General features: G+C 40.9%; 1 protein-coding gene and 1 long non-coding RNA gene across 7 annotated transcripts in view; one reads left to right on the forward strand and one right to left on the reverse strand.

The window, feature by feature from the left end:
- Window positions 1–19635, forward strand: part of LOC111557543 — a 51052-nt gene extending 31417 nt beyond the window's left edge. The window contains exon 3 of the long non-coding RNA XR_002737665.2: window positions 18726–19635. This is a non-coding gene — a long non-coding RNA (uncharacterized LOC111557543). The remainder of the gene's footprint in view (window positions 1–18725) is intronic.
- Window positions 1–24234, reverse strand: part of SCAI (suppressor of cancer cell invasion) — a 157174-nt gene that overhangs the window by 91104 nt on the left and 41836 nt on the right. Inside the window, exon 1 of one of the 6 annotated variants that reach the window (XM_045043271.1) lies at window positions 16369–16509. The exons of the other annotated variants lie outside the window; for them this stretch is intronic. The gene's annotated coding sequence lies outside the window, so the exon portion shown is untranslated. Of the gene's footprint in view, window positions 1–16368; window positions 16510–24234 lie in introns of those variants that run through there. 6 annotated transcript variants of the gene reach the window in all.

The raw sequence follows: 24234 nt of genomic DNA on the forward strand, positions 1-24234 counted from the left end.
AACCTACATAATGCAAGAAGATACTTGCAAAAGACATATCAGATAAAGGGTTAGTATCCAAAATCTATAAAGAACTTATCAAACTCAACATCCAAAAAACAAATAATCCAGTGAAGAAATGGACAAAAGACACGAATAGTCACTTCTCCAAAGAAGACATCCAGATGGCTAACAGACACATGAAAAAATGCTCCACCTCCCTCATCATCAGGGAAATACCAATCAAAACCACAATGAGATACCACCTCACGCCAGTCAGAATGGCTAAAATTAACTCAGGCAACGAAAGCTGTTGGCAAGGATGCGGAGAAAGAAGAACCCTTTTGCACTACTAGTGGGAATGCAAACTGGTGCGGCCACTCTGGAAAACAGTATGGAGGTTCCTCAAAAAATTAAAAAAAGAACTAACCTACGACCCAGCAATTGTATTTATCCAAGGTATACAGCTGTGCTGTTTCGAAGGGGCACATCACCGCCCCAATGTTTATAGCAGTGCTATCGACAATAGCCAAAGTATTGGAAAGAGCACAAATGTCCATCAACAGATGAATGGATAAAGAAGATACGGTATAAATATACAATGGAGACGGAAGCCTGGGTGGCTCAGTTGGTTGGGCATCTGACTTCGGCTCAGGTCATGATCTCACGGCTCGTGGGTTTGAGCCCTCATGTTGAGCCTCCGTGCTGACACCTCAGAGCCTGGAGCCTGCTTCAGGTTCTGTGTCTCCCTCTCTCTCTACCCCTCCCCCCTCATGCTCTTTCTCTGTCTCAAAAATAAACATTAAAAAATACACACACACACACACACACACACACACACACAATGGAGTATTATTCAGTAATCAAAAAGAATCAAATCTTGCCATCTGCAACAACGTGCATGTACCTAAAATGAATTATGCTAAGTGAAATTAGCCAGAGAAAGACAAATATCATATGACTTCACTGATATGTGGAATTTAAGATACAAAACAGATGACATAAGGGAAGGGAAGCAAAAATAATATAAAATCGGGGAGGGGGACAAAACATAAGACACTCTTAAATATAGAGAACAAATTGAGGGTTGCTGGAGGGGTTGTGGGTGGGGGGAGGGGCTAAATGAGGAAGAGGCATTAAGGAAGCCACTTGTTGGGACGAGCACTGGGTGTTATATGTAGGGGATGAATCACTGGATTCTACTCCTGAAATCACTGCACTATATGCTAACGAACGTGGATGTAAATTTAAAAAATAGTAATAATAATGGCTATCCCATAAGGCTGTTGGACACTGCAATGAACTAATGGATACAGAACTGATCTGTAAATTATAATGTACTTTAAAATTATTTGTTGTAAAACTGTCATAAGTGTACTCAAAATAGAGCATAAATTGAATAATACCAAGTCCAAAAAAATTTTGAACGTGTGTGTGTATGCAAGGGGTGATGATGATGGTTTGAACATACTCATTGTAAAAGGAACGAGAAGCTACTGCTTGGTGCAGATGGTATTCCTGTAATAAGAACAACGCTGGTCCTTACCAGAATGGGAAGCATCTCCAATGTATCAAAGATGGCATAAAACTATCATGAATTATATACAAATTATTTTCTGAAAACAATGTTTCGGACTTATTTCCACATGCGAAGTTAAGTTACATGCTATAAGAACAACTGTAAGAGAAACGCATAGGTACCAAACTGCTCCTTGCTCAATGGTGAGAGAAACTGAATGAACCGAGGACAAAGAGAGTTTCAGAAAAGGAAGCCAGGGGCGCCTGGGTGGCTCAGCCGGTTAAGCATTCGACTCCGGCTCAGGTCATGATCTCTCAGTCCGCATCGGGCTCTGTACTGACGGCTCAGAGCCAGGAGCCCGTTTCAGATTCTGTGTCTCCCTCTCTCTCTGACCCTCCCCTGTTCATGCTCTGTCTCTCTCTGTCTCAAAAATAAATAAACGTTAAAATAAAAAAATTAAAAAAAAGAAAAGAAAAGAAAAAGAAAAGGAAGCCAGGGGCGCCTGAGCGACTCAGTTGGTAAAGCGTCTGACTCTTGATCTCACCTCAGGTCATGATCTTGCGGTCCATGAGTTTGAGCCCCGAACTGGGCTCCATGCTGGCAGCATGGAGCCTGCTTGGGATTTTCTCTCTCTCCCTCTCTCTTTTCCCTTCCCCTGCTTGTGCTCTCTCAAAATAAATAAACTTTTCAAAAATTTTTAAAAAGAACTGTTAAAAAAAGAAAAGGAAGCCAAAGGAGTTAGGGCATGGGGCAGCAGTGATGTATACATGGCCAGAATGCCATTTGTGAGGTACTGTGCATGAGACTATAAAGATATCATTTTGGGGGCGCCTGGGTGGCTCAGTCGGTTAAGAGTCAGACTTCGGCTCAGATCACGATCTCGTGGTTTGTGGGTTTGAGCCCCGCATCGGGCTCTGTGCTGACAGCTCGGAGCCTGGAGCCTGCTTCGGATTCTGTGTCTCCCCCTCTCTCTGGCCCTCCCCTGCTCGCACTGTCTCTGTGTCTCAAATAAAAAAAAATTGAAACGTTAGAAAAAAATTTAAAAACAAAAGATATCATTTTGCCTACCAAATGTGGGAAAAGAGAGGTGTTAATCTAACATGCACAAATATGCAAAGGCCAGTACTTTGTTGATGGAGACCTAGCCTAACAGCACTGCGCTGAAAGGAAGGGCAGACAGGCAGGCAGGCAGGCATCTAAAAACAATGACTATCAACCAGACCCATGCAAGGACTATTTATGAAGCTAATGGGGCAAGAAACACAAAAATATACAAAACGAAAGACAGCATCAAAAACAGGTACCCGAGAGAATGATGTGAGAAAACATCATCTGAAGCAGCCTAAGGCTAACAATTCATGAAAACTGTCTCCAGTGGGGAAACCCACAGAGGCAGCAGTCAAATACAGTCTAGTTCAATTTAAGTAGCCATTTATTCACAACACAAAAACTCAAGAGGGAACAAGAAGTTCAGGCAAGAATCTCAATCACCAACCAACAAGACGTTACTCCTATTCGGTGTATGAAGAAGTACAGACCACACAGATTTTTCTTCTTAATCACATACAAAGATGACTCTGGCAGCAGCCAAAAGTCTGTGTCTACAGCACACTAAAACAGGCAACATGAAACAGGCAACATGAAAAACATTTGGAGCCACCCAAAACCAACATCTCGGCATACTCCGAGAGAAGGCTGTAGGCATACAGATCAACAAATCATGCTGATTTGTGTTAAACGGGGGGAAAATAACCATTAAAAGACACTTATGATCTATACACCACGACAATTTTGTTTTCCTAAATTGCAGGTTTTGTGCGTGATAAGTTGGAAGCAAAAGTAAGAAAAAAATAAACTTTTCATCAAAAGAGAAATAAAACTCTTTTTAGCAGTAATACTTGATTATGTCTATGTATCTATATTTTTATAAAGAGTAACGTAATAGCTCTATTGAAGTATGATTCCCATACGATACAATTTACTTACTTAAGTGTACAAGTCAATGGTTTTTAATACATTCATAGGTATGCAGCCATCACCACAATGAACTTTAGAACATTTTTTTGGAGAATGTTTTTTTAGTTTGTTTATCTTGAGAGAGAAAGAGCATGTAGCAGGGGAGGGGCAGAGAGAGGAGAGAGGAGACAGAGAGAGAGAGAGAGAGAGAGAGAGGAGAGACAGAATCCCAAGCAGGCTCTGCACCTTCAGTGCGGAGCCCAATTTGGGGCTCAAACTAAAAAACCATGAGATCATGACCTGAGCTGAAATCAAGAGTCAGACACTTAACTGACTGAGTCACCCGGGGGCTCCTAACTTTAGAACATTTTTATCACCCAAAAAAGAAACTTCATGTTCATGAGCAGTCATGCCCCATTTCCCCTAAAACACCTCTCTTCTCAGCCTTAGTCCACTTTCTGTTTCCATGGATTTAACATCTGGACGGGCACATAAATGGAATCATACAAAATGTGGCTTTTGTGATTGGCTTCCTTTGCTTAAAATGTTTTCAAGGGTCATTCCTGTTTAGCATATATCAGTACTTCATTCTGTTTAGTTTTTTTTTAACATTTATTTATTTTTGAAAGGTGTGGAAGGGGCAGGAAGAGGGAGACAGAGGATCTGAAGCAGGCTCTTCATCGTGAGCACAGAGCCCAATGAGGGGCTCAAAGTCACAAACTCCACGAGATCATGACCTGATCCAAAATGAAGAGTAGGCACTTAGCTAACTGAGCCACCCAGGGGCCCCAGTGCTTCATTCTTTTTAATGGCTAAATAATATTCCATCGTATCTACAGATACCACTGTTTATTTATCCATTCTTCAGCCAATGGACAGATTGTTTTCACTTTGGGGCTATTACGAATAATGCCGCTATGAACATTTGCATATGAGTTTTTGTGTGGACATGTGTTTTCACTTTTTTTAGGCACACAGCTGGGAGTAGAGTTGCTGGGTCAGATGGTAATGCTATGTTTAAGCTTTTCAGGAACAACCAGACTGTTTTCCAAAGTGACTGCACCAGTTTACAGCTGCAGCAATGTATGAGAGATCTTATCTCTCTACAACCTCACCAATACTTACGATCTGCCTTTTTTATTCTAGGCATCCTAGGGGATGTGAAACACTATCTGGTTGTGGTTTAGATTTACATTTCTGATGGCTAATGATGTTAAGCATCGTTTCACATGCTTGCTGGCCCCTTAATATATCATCTTTGAAGAAATGGTTCCTCAGATCCTTTGCCTATTTTAATAAGTTACTTGGGTTCTTTATCATTGGGTTGGAAGAGTTTACTGTATATTCTAGACACAAGTACCTTACCAGAGATAAGGATTTGCAAACATTTTCTCCCTTTCTTGGGTTGTTTTTTTCACTTTCTTAGATTGTTATATTTCTACTTTTTCTCTTGCCCTTTTAGCCCTTATTTTAAAAATCAAAATAGGGGTGCCTGGGTGGCTCAGTCAGTTAGGCATCCGACTTCGGCTCAGGTCATGATCTCACGGTCCGTGAGTTCGAGCCCTGCGTCGGGCTCTGTGCTGACCGCTCAGAGCCTGGAGCCTGTTTCAGATTCTGTGTCTCCCTCTCTCTCTGACCCTCCCCTGTTCATGCTCTGTCTCTGTCTCAAAAATAAATAATAAAAAAATGTTAAAAAAATTTTTAAAAATCAAAATAATATACACATAATTAACCATTCAATAATACCCAATAAGACTTAAGTGAAAAGCAGTAGTTCACTGCCTCACCCTTACTCCACTAACATCAACAACTTTCACCTCTTGTGGCTGTTTCATCTGATAGTGTTCCCTACGGTCCTACATAAAAATCATTTCTTGCAATTGCCTGATTCATCCATTTTTGACATTACAGATTTTCTGTAATGACAAATAAGGAATTAGTTCTCTTATACTCCCAGAGTCCCTTCCAATATAGTTATGTCATTATTTGGGGTTAAATCAGTTAGTCTTTAAATCATACACCTTCCAGCTAAATCCATAATTAATGCTTAAATAATGAACCTTTTTTAATGCTTTATTATACAGCATATAATAGGGTATTAAGAGAAGAGAAGATCAACATGTAATTGGGAAGGACCCCCAGACATCTTTAACCAGAAGTTGGTTGTACTTCCTTTAACTTGTTTCCCATTTCTCAGTGAATAATTTTTCAGTTAGAAATTAAATGCTGTACTGTTTAATTTCAGAGAAAGAGACTAAAAATTCCTGGGTTTTCACCTACCTCAATTACTCATTGGTTCAGGAAACCCTATTTTCTGAGTCTGTACATGACACTACTCTTCTGGGGACATGGTGACTATTATAGAAATTGTAAGATGCTACTTAAATTCTAGTAGGCACCTAAACCTACACGTGTTAGCAAACACGTCAACGACTTAAAATAACCTGGTATTTCATGGAACATGGAGAGAAGGATGTGAGAAACAAGGAGGGCTTCCCAGCTAGTGATACAGTTTTTATGAACATTCAATTACAAAAGCAGGAATCGGACCCAAAGATTTGTGAAAACAGTATGTGCACAACACTTATAAACAAAGTCCATGGGGACACCTTGGTGGCTTAGTCGGCTGAGCATCCACCTCTTGATTTCAGCTCAGGTCATGATCTCACGGTTCATGGGATGGAGCCCCATGTCAGGCTCTGCGCTGACAGTGCAGGGCCTGCTTGGGATTCTCTCTCTCTCTCTCTCTCTCTCTCTCTCTCTCTCTCTCTCTCTGCCCCTTCCCCACTCACACTCTCTCTCTCAAAATACATAAACTGAAAAAAATAAATAAAAATAAACAAAGACCCTGAGTTACTCCCTGAGTTGCAATAACAATATAACATGCAAATTATAAAAGGTACCTTGATTGCCTACATACTACCAGAAAACAGTTTAACATATAGGATTACTTATCTGGAGGGAAGTTATCAAGAAGAGAAATCACCCTGGGGCGCCTGGGTGGCGCAGTCGGTTAAGCGTCCGACTTCAGCCAGGTCACGATCTCGCGGTCCGTGAGTTTGAGCCCCGCGTCAGGCTCTGGGCTGATGGCTCAGAGCCTGGAGCCTGTTTCCGATTCTGTGTCTCCCTCTCTCTCTGCCCCTCCCCCGTTCATGCTCTGTCTCTCTCTGTCCCAAAAATAAATTTAAAAAAGTTGAAAAAAAAAAAAAAAAGAAGAGAAATCACCCTGAAGAGGGCTCAAACAACTTGGATTTCTAGTCCCTTGCAGGTGAAGGGAGAAAGAAAAGGGGACAGGAGAAATCAAGCTCCCAAGCTCAAAAAACTAGGCCAGGCATTTCATCTTCATACCCCATACGGTAGACACTCTTACTTGACTTTAGAGATGAAAAAATTGCTCAGATAAGTTATATAGCCAGACTTACACAGCTGGAAAAAGACTCCAAAGTCATGTTCTTCTTCCCAAAGGACCCTCAAGGTAAACACCTTAGATAAGAATGCAAGTTTACAAAGGAGAGTTGTCTGATCTCCAGTATCCCAAAGCTTCAAATCCCAAGGGCCTTACCTCCTCTTAAAACATAGCTGACAGTGTTTTTAAAGGTTTCTCCCCCCCCCCCCCCAAACCAGTAATTGGAAATCCCTCTATCAAAAAAGCCATAAGACCTAAAGAATCACTGAAACAATGTTTTTAAGTGAACTTTGATTATCAAAACTACCTGTCAAGGGAATGACTCTAACGATTAGATATTTGACTTTGGGCATGTCATTTAACTCTTCTAAGTTTTGGTATATTTCTTCAACTCTAAAATAAGAATTACATTATTTTCCCCTCACACTGCTATTGTGACGGTTCAATTAGACAAAATTCATAACATCATAGTCCAGAAAGCGTACAAATAGAGTCAGCAGAAGTAGCAAATATTAAAATTGGCCATTGATATCATCAATCACAATACGAACAGTCCAATGTGTGTTCATTCATTCAACAAATGCTGACTGAGAGCTCCCCACTGCCAGGCATTGTTCTAGTTGCCGGAACAGAGCAGTGAACAACATAGGCAAAACCCCTACTTTCACAAAGTGCACTTTCTAGTGGAGAGACAAAAGCAAAACAAAACACACACGAATTTACTTATCCCAGGTGGTAAGAAGTATAATGAAGAAACTATGGCAAGAAGGGGCAGCGTGCCTGGTATTCCAGGCAGAGGAGGTGAGGGGACGTTTGGTAAGGGAAGATTTAAGGGGAGCCCTGGATGAAGTGAAGGGGTGAGCCATGTAATATCAGGGAGGTTCGGGGTCCGGGTGGAGCAAACAAGCACAGGTACTGAGGGAGGTATACACGCTGCATACTGAGGAAAAGCAACAGGTGCGCTCTGTAAACACAACCCTAAAGAAGCCTCAGAGCCTCGTAAATAAATTAAACAGGATCCCCAGCTGCTGTTTTCTGAGTGGCCAGTGTAGACATGAAAATCCAGACACTTACTTCCCAAGGCCAGCACCCTGGTGTGGGCTGAACATGCCCCAAGGGGAGATGCCTTCTTCTGACTGACCCAAACCGTCTGGAGAGACTGTTTTACCAATCTGCACAGAGGTAGCGTGTAGGCCACCTGCAGCCTCCAAGGGACTTCCCTTTCAGTACAATTCATGGGATCTGTACTCATCAAAACAAATAGGCCTGTTGACTCAGAAACAGAAACAGACTGATTAGGTTGAACCAGATTCTATAATGACATTCATTTAAAAAGGAGCTAAAATGTAAGATAATCACAACTTTCAATGTTCCTTTTTATCTGGATATTGGTAAAAATTTTTTAATCTGTTAAGTTAAATGAGACCACGTGATATACACTGGCTCTCGATTCTGAAGACCCAAGTAGAAGTCCCATTTTTGCCGTTGTCACCCAAGTCACATAGCTTACTTACAGTGTAACCTAACTTCAATTTCCTCATTTGTAAAGTGAGGATAATGAATACTGCTCTATCTCACCAGGCTACTGTGATAAATTCTAATTAATCATTTTTTGTTGTTGTTATTTAGAGAGTCAAGTAAAAAAGTAAGGGACGCCTGGCTGGCTCAGTCAATAGAGTATAAGACTCTTGACCTTGGGGTTGTGAGTTTGGGGCCCATGTTGGGTATAGAGATTAGATAAAAATAAAATCCTAAAAAAAAATAAAAAGTAAAAAAGGTCAATGCAGTTACACTTGAGGCTGAACAACGTGGGTTTGAACTGTGGAGTCCACATATATGCAAATTTCTTCTGGTAAATACGGCACAGTACTGTAAATGTGTTTTCTCTTCCTTATAACTTTCTTAATAACATTTTCTTTTCTCTAGCTTACTTGATTGTAAGGATACAGTATATAATACATAGAGGAGATACATGTTAATCATCTGTTTGTGTTATTGATAAGGCTTCCAGTCAACAGTAGGTTATCAGTAGTTAAGTTTTGGGAGAGTGAAAAGGTACATGCAGATTTCAAACAGTGCAGGGAGCTGAGACCCCTAATCCCATGTTTCTCAAGGGTCAACTGTATAAGAGAAATAGACAATGTTTTTATTAGGGAAAAAGACCTTGCATATATCAAAAGACTTTAACCCAAAAAAGTTAAAATTTTTTCAAATAAATGGGCTTCCACATTAAAAAAAAATAAAATTCCTTGCCCCTGAGAAGTTCCATCTGTTCCTGCTGCTTCTAACCCACCTAGAAGGTCAACATGTGCCATGACGGTGATGATGCCGTAAAAACAGAGCAATCCTGCGACTGAGGGTTTCTCACAAGGGCACCGAGTGTCAACTTGACTGGAGCCCTCCTCTCCTCTGGGTTAATCGCATCTCACTCTTCTGTCAGGCCTCTACTCTTGGCAGACTTAAGCCCTGTCCTTAGCACAAGAAAGTAATTCTTCTGTGCCCAATTTAGGAAATCATTAAACGGACTTAAGTGTGTCCACCTTCACATAATGTTTCTGGATCAACCCTGTCAGAAACGATTTGTGTTCCTCTGAACTCTAAATTACTCTGCTCCTATAGATCAGCTGCTCTGTGTCATGGTTATTTGTGAACGGTCATCATCCCCTTACTAGACTGTAAGCTGCTTGAAAGCAGTAGCTTTCTCGAATATCCTTCGTCAAAGCACGTTATGCCAGGGCCTTGAATACTGTTCCCAGACAACTCCAAAATATGAACTGACCATCAAAGGTAGTTTATAGCAGGCACTGTTGTAGGTGCTAGAGACATTGTGTGTGTGTGTGTGTGTGTGTGTGTGTGTGTGTGTGTGTGTGAGTGTGTGTGTGTGTGTGTGTGTGTGTGAATTTAAAACACCAATGATGGCCAGAAGCAAGGAAAAGTGACTGTGGCAGGGACCTGACAATCTACGGAAGCTGAGGATGTACATCACTTGAGCATCTGGAAGGGAATGTCGGGCGCCTAGGTGGTTCAGTCGGTTGAACATCAGACTTTAGCTCTGTCGGCGCAGAGCCTGCTTTGGATCCTCTGTCCCTCTCTCTCTCTCCCCCTCCCCTGCTCATGCGTGCATTCTCTCTCTTCCTCAAGAATAAACATTAAAAAAAAAAGAGTTAGAAAGGAATGCCAAATAGCTGCCATTAAGAGAATGAAAAGAGGTACATGTTCAATCTTCAGAGAAAGACGCCTCTATCAGATTGGCATGGTGGTACGTGAGGAAATGACAAGTATTTTGTGAAGATAAGGAAACCACTCAAATTCCCAAAGGCTTCGCCAGCCTTTTGATCTACAAAGATGCAGATTAGGTATGAGGAGACTCCTCGTGGGTCGATAGGTATTCTACAAAGATCTCCTTGGGGCCAGTCTGGGTGCAACGCAGCAGAGTGGTGAAGGTCGCTGGCACCCAACTGCCTGCTCTCAAATCCTGGCTTTGCCACTTACTACTCGAACCCCGCCTTGTGGTATCAGCCAGCTATTTGACCTCTCTGTGCCCCCAACCTGCCCATTTGTAAAATGGGGATAATAATGGGCTCTGCTTCTCAGGGTTGTCACGAAGATCAAACGAGAATGTACGTAAAGTGTCTGGAAAAAAGCCTGGCACATATTAAATGTGGTATAAGTCCCATCTAAACCGGGACAATTCTGTGAAAGGAAAGAGACACTATTAATACTTCATCGAGACTGTGTAGAAATGGAGACTGTACTAGGCAAACCAGGACATGTGGTCACCCTGTGTCAGAAGAAACAAGAGGATGTGATCAGAGAGAATTCCCTGCTTCATGACTTTATATGGAGACTGCCCACAGGTACCATACAGGGACCAAATGTTAGCATCTGAATAATATTCTCTTGCATGCACATATGTTAGACTATGTTATTATTGTAAATCAATGGTTTTAATTACTATACCAATCAATATTGGCAGGCTTCCCTCAAGATTAATAACAAGCATCCGACAAATACTGAAGACATGTCAGGGAGAAAGATGGTAAAACTTGCTCCTGTCCTCAAGAAGCAAACCACCAGTTAGATGACTCCTGCAGGTACTTTCCTGCTAACAGTCGTCAGAGGTCATTGCTGTAAGCAAATACATCAAAGCAGGGAGATATCTCAAAGAAATACTGGAAAAGATAAAACAGGTATCTTGAAAAATGAACAGAGCAAAGAAGAGAAATAAAGTATTTCATTATTTTACACAGCACTGCCAAACAGATGAAGACATTCTAGAAAGAAAAAACGAAATTCGCAAAAAGTATTTGCAGTAGATAGCTTTGGTTTGGCCTGTGCGGCATCCATTTCCCTTTCTTTGTGGAATTCTGCTGTTTCATTTTCATTTTGTGCAACCTCAGTAGGAAAAAATATCCTTCCATTTGGAAGAAAACATAATTCAAGGGAAGGAAAGAGGGGGGAAGGAGGGAGGGAATGAATCAATCAGAAAAATTGTTAACTGTATGTGTGTGATTAATAGCTCAAAGAAAGAGATCTCAAGTTTTATAGATAGGCATTAAAATGCTTACAGATGAGGGGCGCCTGGGTGGCGCAGTCAGTTAAGCGTCCGACTTCAGCCAGGTCACGATCTCGCGGTCCGGGAGTTCGAGCCCCGCGTCAGGCTCTGGGCTGATGGCTCAGAGCCTGGAGCCTGTTTCAGATTCTGTGTCTCCCTCTCTCTCTGCCCCTCCCCCGTTCAAGCTCTGTCTCTCTCTGTCCCAAAAATAAATAAAAACGTGGAAAAAAAATTAAAAAAAAAATGCTTACAGATGAAATGATGTCATGTCTGAGATGTGTTTCAAAATACTATGGGTCAGGTGAGTGGGTACAGATGTGGACGTATATAAAATCAGATTGGCTCTGTATTCATAACTGCTGAAGTTCAGTGATGAGTAGAGTACATGGGGTTAATAATTCTATTTAGTTTTCTTTAGATTAAAATTTTTTCATAATGGTTATTTTTGGTTCATCTACAGTATGGTCCCAATTTTATATAAGCATTTCTCTCTATTCTTCTATCTATACACATGCATGGAAAGATATCTAAGATTAATGTTCAGCTGGTATTTATGATGGGTATGTCTGGGTGGTAAGATGTGGGGATTAGCTTCATTATTTTCATCCCTGAACTTTCCACATTATTTGAATTCAAAATTGCAATCATGTTATTTTCTCAAAAATAATGGAGTGAGGGACACATGAGAGGCTCAGTCAGTTAAGCGTCTGACTTCAGCTCAGGTCATGATCTCACGGTTTGTAAATTCAATCCCCACATCACAGGCTCTCTGCCGTCAGCACAGTGCCCACTCCGTAAATTCTGTAGCCCTCTATCTCCGCCCCTTCCCCGCTCTCTCTCTCTCTCTCTCAAAAATAAACATTTAAAAATATAATGGAGTGATATTTCTTAAACAAAAAGGTTACAATCAAATATGACAAAATTGTTAACAGGTTGAATTTGGTAGGAATATGAATGATTGCTTCCTGTATTATTTTTATTTTGTATATATTGTTTAAGTTTACTTATTTTGAGAGAAAGAGAGAGAGTGTGGGGGGCGGGGAGAGGGGCAGAGAGAGGGAGAAAGAGAATCCCAAGCAGGCTCCGTGCTGTCAGCGCGGAACCTCCCGTGGGGCTCAATCCCATGAACCGTGAGACCGTGACCTGAGGTGAAATCAAAACTTGGACACCTAACTGACTGAGCCACCCAGGAGCCCCTCTGCATTACTTTTAATTTAAAAGTTAATAAAGAGGCCCCTGGGTGGCTCAGTTGGCTAAGTGTCTGACTCTTGATCTTGGCTCAGGTCGTGATCTCACGGTTTGTGAGCTGGAGTCCTGCACTGAGCTCTTTGCTGACAGCCTGGCACCTGCTTGGGATTCCCTCTCTCCCTGCCACTCCCCTACTCTTTGTCTCTCAAAATAAACAAATAAATAAACATGCAAAACAATTTTTGATTCAAAAATATTTTAAAAATACTTGTGAAAATTCTCTAACGTAAGTTTTCTCGATCTTGGGACTATTTGCATATTAGGCCAAGTAACTCTCTATTGCGAGGGGCTGTCCTGCGTACCAGAGAGTGTTTCCCTGCATCCCTGGCTTCCACCCACTGACACCAATAGCACTACCACCATCCTACTATCATGACAACTAAAAATGTCTCCAGGTATTTATCAAATGTGTTCCTGGGAGATAAAAATCCCCCACTCCCCGCTAAGAATCCACTGATCTAACATGTATCTTTTTTTTTTTTTCTTAATGTTTATTTGTCTACTGGGAGAGAGAGACAAAAAACCCCAAGCAAGCCCCACAGTGTCTGTGCAGAGCCCAACACGGGGCTCAATCCCGCAAACCATGAGATCATGACCTGAGCCGAAATGAAGAGTCAGATGCTCAACAGATTGAGCCACCCAGGCACCCCTAACATTTATCTTTTTTTTTTTTTAATTTTTTTTTCAACGTTTATTTTATTTTTGGGACAGAGAGAGACAGAGCATGAACAGGGGAGGGGCAGAGAGAGAGGGAGACACAGAATCGGAAACAGGCTCCAGGCTCTGAGCCATCAGCCCAGAGCCTGACGCGGGGCTCGAACCCACGGACCGCGAGATCGTGACCTGGCTGAAGTCGGACGCTTAACCGCCTGCGCCACCCAGGCGCCCCGGCCCCTAACATTTATCTTATCCAAAGCGGTCTCAATTCTGCACAACACAGATTCCCCAATCCATAGGTATATCCTGCATATCTACTAATAATGTCCAACCTTGTATCACTTTCTTTCATATTCTGAATTCAGTTAATAATACGCTACTTGTAGTTCAGACTACTTCAAGTATATAAACCCAATTTTTCTGCTACAGATTTAATGATTCAATAAAAAGTATACTGCTTCTGACATTTCCTTTATTCAGTTCCAAAGCCTGAAACTAAAACCTTAGGCTATATATAGTACTATAACCTTCAAGATTATGGGAAAAAGCAATAAAGGTTATATAATCCAATCTTCCTAAAATATACTACTAACCTTTGGTCAAACTAAACAAGTCCCAAAACATGCCTCAAAGCAGAGTAACTCATACAAAGATGAAAGCTCAAAGGATAATACAATTGTCCTCAGCCTCTTACTACTCAATTGTCCTCAGCCTCTTACTACTCAAAATGAGATCTGCTGACTAGCAGCATCAGCATTACCCCAGCTTGTTTAGAAATGCAGAAGCTCAGGCACCACTCCAGACCTACTAAATCATAATGCACAATTTAATAAGCTCTCCAGGTGATTTGTATTCACACTAAGCTTATGGAGCAGTGATCCAGCTGTTTTTTAATACAGACTTGCTTGAAGTTGAAGTTTAGTGAGCTATATTCTTGTAATATAGAGATTAAGTTTCTTTTATTTTTGGAGACGAAATAAATACTGTATAGTTACAAAATAGCCACAGGGCAAGAGAAAAATTAATGGAATCCACCTCTACCACCACCCCCCCCCCGAAAACTATCTATAATCTTATGAAAACAATCTCAAAGATGAGACAAATGTCATATTTTAAAATCAAGCTGAGAAAACCAAACAGTTATATAATGGATCATTCCCATTTAGAAAAATTTATTTCTATTTATTTATTTAGAGTGTGTGTGTGCATGCAAGTCAGGGAGGAGCAGAGGGAGAGAGAGAGAGAGGGAAAGAGAAGGAGAAAATCTTAAGTAGGCTCCATGTTTGGGCACCTGGGTGGCTCAGTCGGTTGAGCGCCCAACTCTTGATTTTGGCTCAGGTTGTGATCTCATGGTTCGTGAGTTCAAGCTCCACATTGGGCTCTGTGCTGACAGAGCAGAGCCTGCTTGGGATTCTCTCTCTCTCCCCCCCTCCCCTGTGTGCGCTCTGTCTCTCTCTCAAAAATATATAAATAAATGTAAAAAAAAAAAAAAAAAAAAGCAGGCTCCATGCTCAGCACAGAACCCAACGTGGGGCTCGATCTCACAACCCTGGGATCATGATCTAAGCCAAAATCAAGAGTTCGATGCTTAAACAACTGAGCCACCCAGGAACCCTGAAAAAAAATTTAATTAATTCTCTTGGCCAAGAGCAAAGCTAGTCTCAACAGCATAAAGCTATAGTTCCCAAACCCAGCAGATTATCCTGAATATTTATTTTTTTCTTTTAATAAAGATTTCTGAGACCTACTTCCAGATGTTATGATTCAGGAGGGCTGGGATGCTCTATTTTTAAAGACCATTTTAGCCATTTCTGATGATTGGTTTTATTTGAAAATCGCTGTCTTAAGAGGATAAAAAAAATACCATTTTCTTTCTCATTAATTTTTAAAATAATGGATACACATTTGGCCTATAACTGATATGTAAAAGACTAAAATAAGGGACTAATCAGTCCTGGAGAAAAAAGTTTAGATGAAGGGAGATCATGTGGTTTCAAATTATCCACACCTAGAAAAGGGTGATCTGCATCAGCAATCATGAAGTGCCCTGGAAGAAAAGAACCATTTCTGAGCGCCTAAACTTGAACTCTATTTAATTAATTAATTTATTTATTTATTTATTTATTTATTTAAAAAAATTTTTTTTAATTTATTTTTGAGAGAGAGAGAGAGGAGAGACACACAGAGTGTGAGCAGGAGAGGGTCAGAGAGAGAGGGAAACACAGAATTGGAAGCAGGCTCCAGGCTCTGAGCTGTCAGCACAGAGCCTGACATAGGGCTCGAACTCACGAACGGTGAGATCAGACCTGAACCGAAGTCAGATGCTTAACCGACTGAGCCACCCTGGGGCCCTTTGAACTCCATTTAGAATGAATACAACTAGCAACCTCCTTTAGCACCACAGAGTACACAACAGGAACTCAGAAATATTTCTTCAATGAGCAAATAATGAACACTGTGAGATTTTATGAAATATACGTTAGATAAGTTACACTGCCGTGTGCAAGATAGGATCTACAACAAGGCCTCTAGGAAGGTTTGGATTTCAAGAAGGAATAATGAGGAAGAGAAATAGGAGAAGAGGAGGGACAGGAAGAGAATTAGGAGGAGGATGAAGAAGAAAAAGAATTTTTCCAAGATAAGAATTTTAGTGGCAACCTAATGGGCTGTTTCATGAATCTGTCCATTCTTTTTGACTCCATTGTCATTATCCTAATATAAGTTAATATCACTACATTGGAGCCTCATGACTGGCTCCCCCCACTTCTACTACCGAACCCCTTAAATCATTCTTGACATAGCAGCCAGAGTAATCTTTTTAAATGTCTTTGAGATAGAGAGACTGACTCAAATAAGAAATGGTAAGTTCAAAAAAAAAAAAAAAAAAAAAGAAAAGAAATGGCAAGTTCAGAAGTCAGGCCTCCAACAGATGCGACATCAGCGTTCAGAAATGGCAGCGACAGCATCTGTCTTAGTCTACTCTGGCTGCTATAACAAAACACCACAGACTGGTATTTTGGCTTATAAACACAGAAATTTATTTCTCACCGTTCTGGAGCCTGGAAGTCTGAGATCAGAGTGTCAGCAGGTTCAGGCCAGGGCTCTCTTCTGTATCCTCACACAGGGCACAGGGGTTAAAGGATCTCTCTGGAACGTCTTTTATTTATTTATTTTTTTAAATGTTTATTTATTTCTGAGACAGAGAGAGACAGAGCATGAGTGGGGGAGGGGCAGAGAGAGAGGGAGACACAGAATCTAAAGCAGGCTCCAGGCTCCGAGCTGTCAGCACAGAGCCCGACGCGGGGCTCGAACTCACGAACTGTGAGATCATGACCTGAGCCGTAGTCGGACACTCAACCGACTGAGCCACCCAGGCGCCCCTGGAGCGTCTTTTAAAAGGCAGTAATCTCATGAGGCTCCACCCTCATGTCTTAAACACACCCAAAAGGCTTCATCTACTAAGACCACTGATTTCAACATATGAATTTGGGGGGAACACAAACATTCAGCATCCTTAACCAGACATCCTTAACCAAGGTCTTCCAGGAGTGTGATCTTGGTAGTAATTCCAGATCTTTTGATTCCCTTGGTTCCCGCCTGCTTTCTAAACCATTAAACCAGTCTTTCTACCAGTGCGTAAGGTACTTGAAAACCTTCCAGTAAATTCCTCTTCTGCTTATGTTGGCTAGAATTAGGGCTGATAATTCTCAGCCAAGAACCTTTCCTGCCTCCTCCCCCCACCATCCCCTTTTAATGACCTGTCACTCACTGAGTTTATTTCAGCCTTCCAAAAATGGGTATAATTAAAAAGCAAAAATTCTAAATACGATTTACATCACCAAACATGCCAATACACTACACACTCCTGCCACTGGGTTGTCTTGGAATGTGCTATAATCTAAGCTTATTATGCTCACCCCCAAAAGGGTGCCTGGGTGGCTTGGTCAATTAAGTGTCCAACTCTTGGTTTTGGCTCAGGTCATGATCTCACAGTTTGTGGATTCAAGCCCTACATAGGGCTGCACGCTGAGAGTGCAGGGGCCTGCTTGGGATTCTCTCTGCCTCTCCTCTGCTTGCACACGCTCTCTCTCTCTCTCTCAAAATAAAAAAATTAACTTAAAAAAAAATACCTGCATAGCTAGTTCATCATCTCACTCTTATCTCTGGTCAAATCACCTTATCAGAGAAGCTTCTCTGACTACTCTAAATAAAAGAAAGATCCTTCCTTATACTATGTTATTTTTCTCCAAAGTTATTATCACCATCTGACATATCATGAATTTACTTATTTATTTATTGTCTATCTTCAGATGTAATATAAACTCCACAAGGGGAGGGACTTTGTTTTGTCATTTCCCTATCTTTAGTGCCTACAACAAAGCCTGGCACATAGTAGCTGCTCAACAAACTCTGTGGAAGAAATGATTAAGTAAATTTTAGCTTTTTTTTATTATAAAAATTTATTTCAAAAACTAGACATCATGATGAGCACTGAGTAACGTACAAAAATGTCAAATCACTATGTTGTACACCTGAAACTAATATAACATTGTCCACTACACTTCAATAAAAACTTGGAAAGTAAAACATAAGTGGATACATAAACATGTATTAATTACTTTCACACACACACACACACACACACACACACACACACACACACACACATTGTGACAGACATAGATATGTGCCACCTAGCTCTCTCCCTTTAAAGAAGGACTTGGTGTCCCATTTGCTAGGAGTGCTGTCACCCCTGAAAGATCACCTCTGCAGAGCTGCCTTGCCCAAGGTCATGTTCCTCCCAAGGTAGCCCACATTCAGTGACTGATGGAGCTGAGGGTATAATGGTGCAGCCACTTCAACCCAGTGCAGGACAACTTAAAAAGGCCATTTTAGCTCTAGGCTCCCTGTAGGGTCAGCTAAGACTACTGTTCAGGACAGCATCATAACTCAACTTCTTCCCCTGCCAAATCCTGCCTCTTTCCCATCCCTCCCACAGAGATGGACAGAAGGGCACTTCTTAACATCCTGTACACTAAACTATCTCAATTTCTGCCTCTAGGAGACCCCAGCCTGTGACACGCTTATTGTTAAAACTAAAAACCAAACAAACCAACAAACTACATCCCGATAAAGTAGAAAATTAATACCCTTATAACAGATTGTCCTACAATATTGCGTTCTCTCCTTCTACAGAAATGGTTACGTAATAAAAGAGTCCCCTGTTTTTAACTAGGCATAAGGCCAACCAGTAAAAACTATTCTTCTGTGTATCCAGGAGTGGCCATGTAACTAAGTTCTGGCCAATGAGATTTGAGCTTAAGTGATGTGTATAACTTCCAGAACTTGCTCTTAGAGGAATTAATGTGCCCTCTTCCCTCTGACCTTTCCCCTTTTTTTGAAAGGGAATATGGACATAATATGGAGTATCTCAGATTATGCAGATATGGGTAACCAAACAGAAGGAGCGTGGAACCCTGTGGAGCCACCATACCAGCCCTGGACTGCTCAAACAAGATCATCACGTGAGAAAGAGCCAACCCTCTATCTTGTTAAACCCCTGTGTCACCTGGGTGACAGCTACAATGGCTTTCTGTGCTCTGTCCCTCCCCAACCCTATGCACTCTCTCACTCACCACATCCAGCAAATGCAGGTCTTTATGGGAAGGCTATTCTCAGGCCGCCAGCACTTCCGGTCACTTATGCACCCCTCCCCAAGGACAGCAGTCCTTATGCAATGACTGATGGGGCCAGGAGTATTACAAAGGCTTTACCTTCTTATCTTGTTCTTGATTGTGACAGCTGTTAGGAATAAGCTCCAGAACTCCCCTGCAGGACTGAGCCAACAGTGTCCTCCCCGAGATCTTGTGTGATCCTTGCTGCACCCTTGCTTGGCCTCCAGTCCCCTTCCCTCTTCTCAGACGCACTTCCTCACCCCTACCAAGTTTCCCTGAAATTCTTCCTAGTAAGTCACTGCCCCCATGAAATCTCATCCCATGTTCTATTTCCAGGGACCCAAACCTGAGATGGGATATATCTCACTGGATATATCCAACGAGCACCATCCCATTCCCTAGGGTTCCTCACAGTTATTACACCTGTACACCCTGCCAAACCTTGCCCTGTGCAAAATCAAATAGACGGTGACTCTCTTAAATCAAAATGGAATTATAGGGTATACCACATACCTCACCTTTTTCACTTAAAACAGTTCATGGACCATATTCCACGACTGTAGAATATACATACACCTCATTATTATTCAGGATATATGGTTGCCTATAATTTGAAGTCTAAATAAACATCAAAAACATTTGGTGGATGCCTGGATGGCTCAGTCAGAGGAGCATGTGACTCCTGATCTTGGGGTCATGAGTTTGAGCCCCATGTTGGGTGTAGAGATTAAACAAACAAACAAACAAACAAACAAACAAACAAACAAACTTTAAAAATTTTTGGAGGAGAGAAGGGAAGAAGGAATTTACAAAGAAGAGAAACTTCTTTGGTTCATACCTATAGTTCTGTTCATCAATGAGAAAAAAGATTATATATACACATTGACTTCTAGGAATACCAAATAGAAGCAAGGCAGAATTTACTAAAAATAGCTAAATTATATCTTCTTGATTCTGTATCATTAACCTCCTGAAAGAGATTAAAGTCCTGAAAAAAACTAATATATCATATATAGTTTATATATACGACAGGCTACATATATATAGCCTTCAATATATTAACACTAAAACAAATATAAATATATTTAAGATACATATAAAATTCATGTAAAAAGTTAGGATGTTCTTCTTTACAGTCTTGTGATCTAAGGAGGCGGGCAGAAGATAAAGAAGAATTATATGATATGTATGTGTATTGTTAGTCTAACACTCTTTGAAGTTTGGTGTTTCCAAAAAAATACCCTTTTGTTACTGGCAAAATATATTCTGGATATTGCAGAAGCGTATGTTGCTTGAATTATACCTACATTTCAAGGAAGAAGAGTTTATAGATGTTTCATGAACCTCCAAGAATTATAACAACAGTCAAAACAAGCAACAGAAACCTCAATATTTTAACACCAACATTATATAAGATTATAAACATATTTAGAACATAATTGAAAACATAACAGTAAGGGTGCATGGGTGACTCAGTCAGTTGAGCCTCCTACTCTTGATTTTGGCTCAGGTCATGATCTCACAGGTTGTAAGATTGAGCCCCACGTCACGCTCTGCGCTGACAGCACAAAGCTTGGTCAGGATTCTCTCTCTCTCTCCTTCCCTCCCCTGCTTGAGCACCGCTCTCTCTCACTTTCTCTCTCTCTCTCTCTCTCTCAAAGTAAATAAATAAACTTAAAAAGAATAAGAAAATATGATCTCTTATTGGATACTAAATCTAGATTACAAGTGTAAAAGAGATTTAAGAAAGCAATATAACATTTATTTTCCATAAGATGACTATACTTTGTGCATAAAATCAAACAGAAGCCTTTAAAAGACAACCCTATGAATGACAAGATTGTTTTGTACTCATTTGTAACTGTTCAGTGTTAACATATCAAAAACTTTGGTGGGCTAATAATCTGTAACATTACAACTTAAGAATGTTAAGATGAGGCATGGCAGTGAAATGCAGTTGCATTGCTAGTAAGTTAAGAAACAGGAGGGTCAGATGTGAGAGAAAACTTCCATGGTGGTGTTTTTCCTATTTGTGCACTGCAAAGGGAAATCTCCAATCTAGTGATTAAATGTTCAGTCTGTCGGAGGTAATAGCTATTATGCTGAAAGCAATTACACAGACTAGTGCTGAAGATCTGAGGGTTTTGTTGTTGTTTTAGCAGAAGTAAGATAATTCCTGGGTTTGTGTCTATATGCTCTTATCCCTTAATCAGCAAGTACATCCACAATATCAAAACCTTCACTCCTTTTTCCATTTCTTCTCGATTGGAAAAATCACAGATTAAAACAACAACAACAACATTACCCTAGATAAGCATGCCCCATATTGCCTTTGACAAACATTTTTAGACAATTTTTAAAAACAGATTTACTTGTAGGAGATTTTCTTGAGATGTAGGGAAGTGACTGCAGTTCCATGAAGGTTCTTTCTCATACTGCTAGCTACATTCTGAACATTCTTTAAGAATACATTGGGGCGCCTGGGTGGCACAGTAGCTTAAGCGTCCGACTTCAGCCAGGTCACGATCTCGCGGTCCGTGAGTTCGAGCCCCGCATCAGGCTCTGGGCTGATGGCTCGGAGCCTGGAGCCTGTTTCCGATTTTGTGTCTCCCTCTCTCTCTGCCCCTCCCCCGTTCATGCTCTGTCTCTCTCTGTCCCAAAAAATAAATAAACCTTGAAAAAAAAATTTAAGAATACATATAAAAATCTTGGAGAAAGTATATATGCAGATACTCCCCCAAATTAAACTAACCATGATGTTAATTCTTAGAGAATTATAAAAAGAATCACTTTTTTTCTCTAAATAAATACACACCTTTTATTTGAATGAAACATAAGAATCATCACTATTAACCCTGGACCTGAAAATTCAAAAGTTTTGTGTAGTAATGAAAATGAGAAAATTATGTGCATATCAGTAGGGGTGTTAAATGTATTTAATGATCTAATAAATAAATGTATTTTTTGTTTATGTCTGTTCTGCCCCATTAGAACAGTATCAATGGTTTAAAACTGATCTCTGTTGACCTTTGTGAAGCTTTGGGAGAGTGGCAAATCCTAACCACTAAACCACCAGAGAGCTTCTTGACGGCTTTGTGGTGGTTGCTAAATATTCTAACATGAGATGGGGAGGGGGGTTTAAAATATTCATAACATAAAATTCACCATTTTAACCATTTTTTTTAATTTATTTTTTTAATTTTTTTTTCAACGTTTTTTATTTATTTTTGGGACAGAGAGAGACAGAGCATGAACGGGGGAGGGGCAGAGAGAGAGGGAGACACAGAATCGGAAACAGGCTCCAGGCTCCGAGCCATCAGCCCAGAGCCTGACGCGGGGCTCGAACTCACGGACCGCGAGATCGTGACCTGGCCGAAGTCGGACGCTTAACCGACTGCGCCACCCAGGCTCCCCATTAACCATTTTGAAGTATACAGTTCAGTGGCATTAAGTACATCCACCCTGTTGTGCAGTCATCACATGTCCGGGATTTTTCACCTTCCCAAACTGTAACTCTGTACCCACGGACCAACTATTCCCCCTCCTGGAAACCACCATTCTAGTTGCTGTCTCTGAATTTGACTACTCTCGGTACCTCATATACGTGGAAGCATACAATACTTGTCCTTTTGTGTCTGGCTTATTTCACTTAGCATAATGTCTCCAAAGTCATCCTTGTACCATTAGCCAGAATTTCGTTCCTTTTATGGTTGAATAATATTATGTTTTATATACATACATAAAACACACTTTGTTTATCCATCCACCCATGGATGGACATTTGGACTGTTTCCCCCTTTTGGTTATTGTGAATAGTGCTGCTGTGAACAGATACATGCACATATCTGTTCAAGTCCTTGCTTTCAATTCTTTTGGGTATATACCCAGAAGTAGAACTGGTGGATCATGTAGTAATTCTAAGTTTAAGTCTTTGGGGAACCACCATACTCCAATGTTAGATTAAAAAGCACAAATATCAGTAGGTTTTACAGATCTATGAGAAGAATCTCTTGTCTTTTGTGTTGATGGTTCACACTGACTACCTGAACCTTAAAACTGCAATCTGTGGGGCACCTGGGTGGCTTAGTCAGTTAAGCATCTGACTCTTGGTTTCGGCTCAGGTCATGATCTCACGCTTCATGAGTTCAAGACCCATGTCAGGCTCTGCACTCATAGTATGGAACCTGCTTGGGATTCTCTGTCTCCTTCTCTCTCAGCCCCTTCCCCTCTTGTACACCCTTATGTGTGCTCTCTCTCTTTCTCTCTCTCTCTCAAAATAAATAAATAAACTTTAAAAATAAATAAATGAAATTACAACTTATAACACATACCAGAAATGGCCTGGGATTTCACAGTTGGAAAGGAGAAAATAGTAATAATAGAAACTATCATTTATTGATGGTTTACTAAATGCCAGATTCTGAACTAAGAGCTTCACATAGAAGGATGAAAATACAATACCAGCCAGCCAAGAAATCAAATGTACAATCTTTTCCTGAATGAATTTCCCAGAGTGTTAACACTTGTTATGAAAGGAAGAGAAACAGTTAATTGGTTAAATAGTTTAGATTTTCTCCTAAGGATTTTTCAGACTTCGAAAAATATGTACTGTGACTTTCTAAGAGGGGATATATGAAGCCATTGTCTAGATTGGTTGGCTTTTTTTTTTTTAATTTTTTTTTCAACGTTTTTATTTTATTTCTGGGACAGAGAGAGACAGAGCATGAACGGGGGAGGGGCAGAGAGAGAGGGAGACACAGAATCGGAAACAGGCTCCAGGCTCCGAGCCATCAGCCCAGAGCCTGACGCGGGACTCGAACTCACGGACCGCGAGATCGTGACCTGGCCGAAGTCGGACGCTTAACCGACTGCGCCACCCAGGCGCCCCTAGATTGGTTGGCTTTTGTTGAAGATCCTGATGGAGGTATGTTCTGATCTAGGGCAAGTTCTCAACTGCAGCACTACTGGCATTTGGAACCAGATCATTCTTTGATGGGGGAAGCTGTTCTGTACATGTTAGGTCATTCACCAGCATCACCAGCATCCCTGTCCTCTACACAGTAGATGCCGGTAGGGCATCCCACAACTTATGACAATCAAAAACTTCTTCAGACACTGCCAAATATATCCTGGGAGGCAAAAATCATCCTCAGTTGAGGACTGCTGGGGTCTGTTATTATCTCAGGAAGTTCACTATCCATTTCCCCACGTAGATAGAAGTCATGAGACATAAATTTCT

This window comes from Felis catus, chromosome D4 (assembly GCF_018350175.1).
Source record: "Felis catus isolate Fca126 chromosome D4, F.catus_Fca126_mat1.0, whole genome shotgun sequence".
NCBI classification, from domain to species: Eukaryota; Metazoa; Chordata; class Mammalia; order Carnivora; family Felidae; genus Felis; species Felis catus.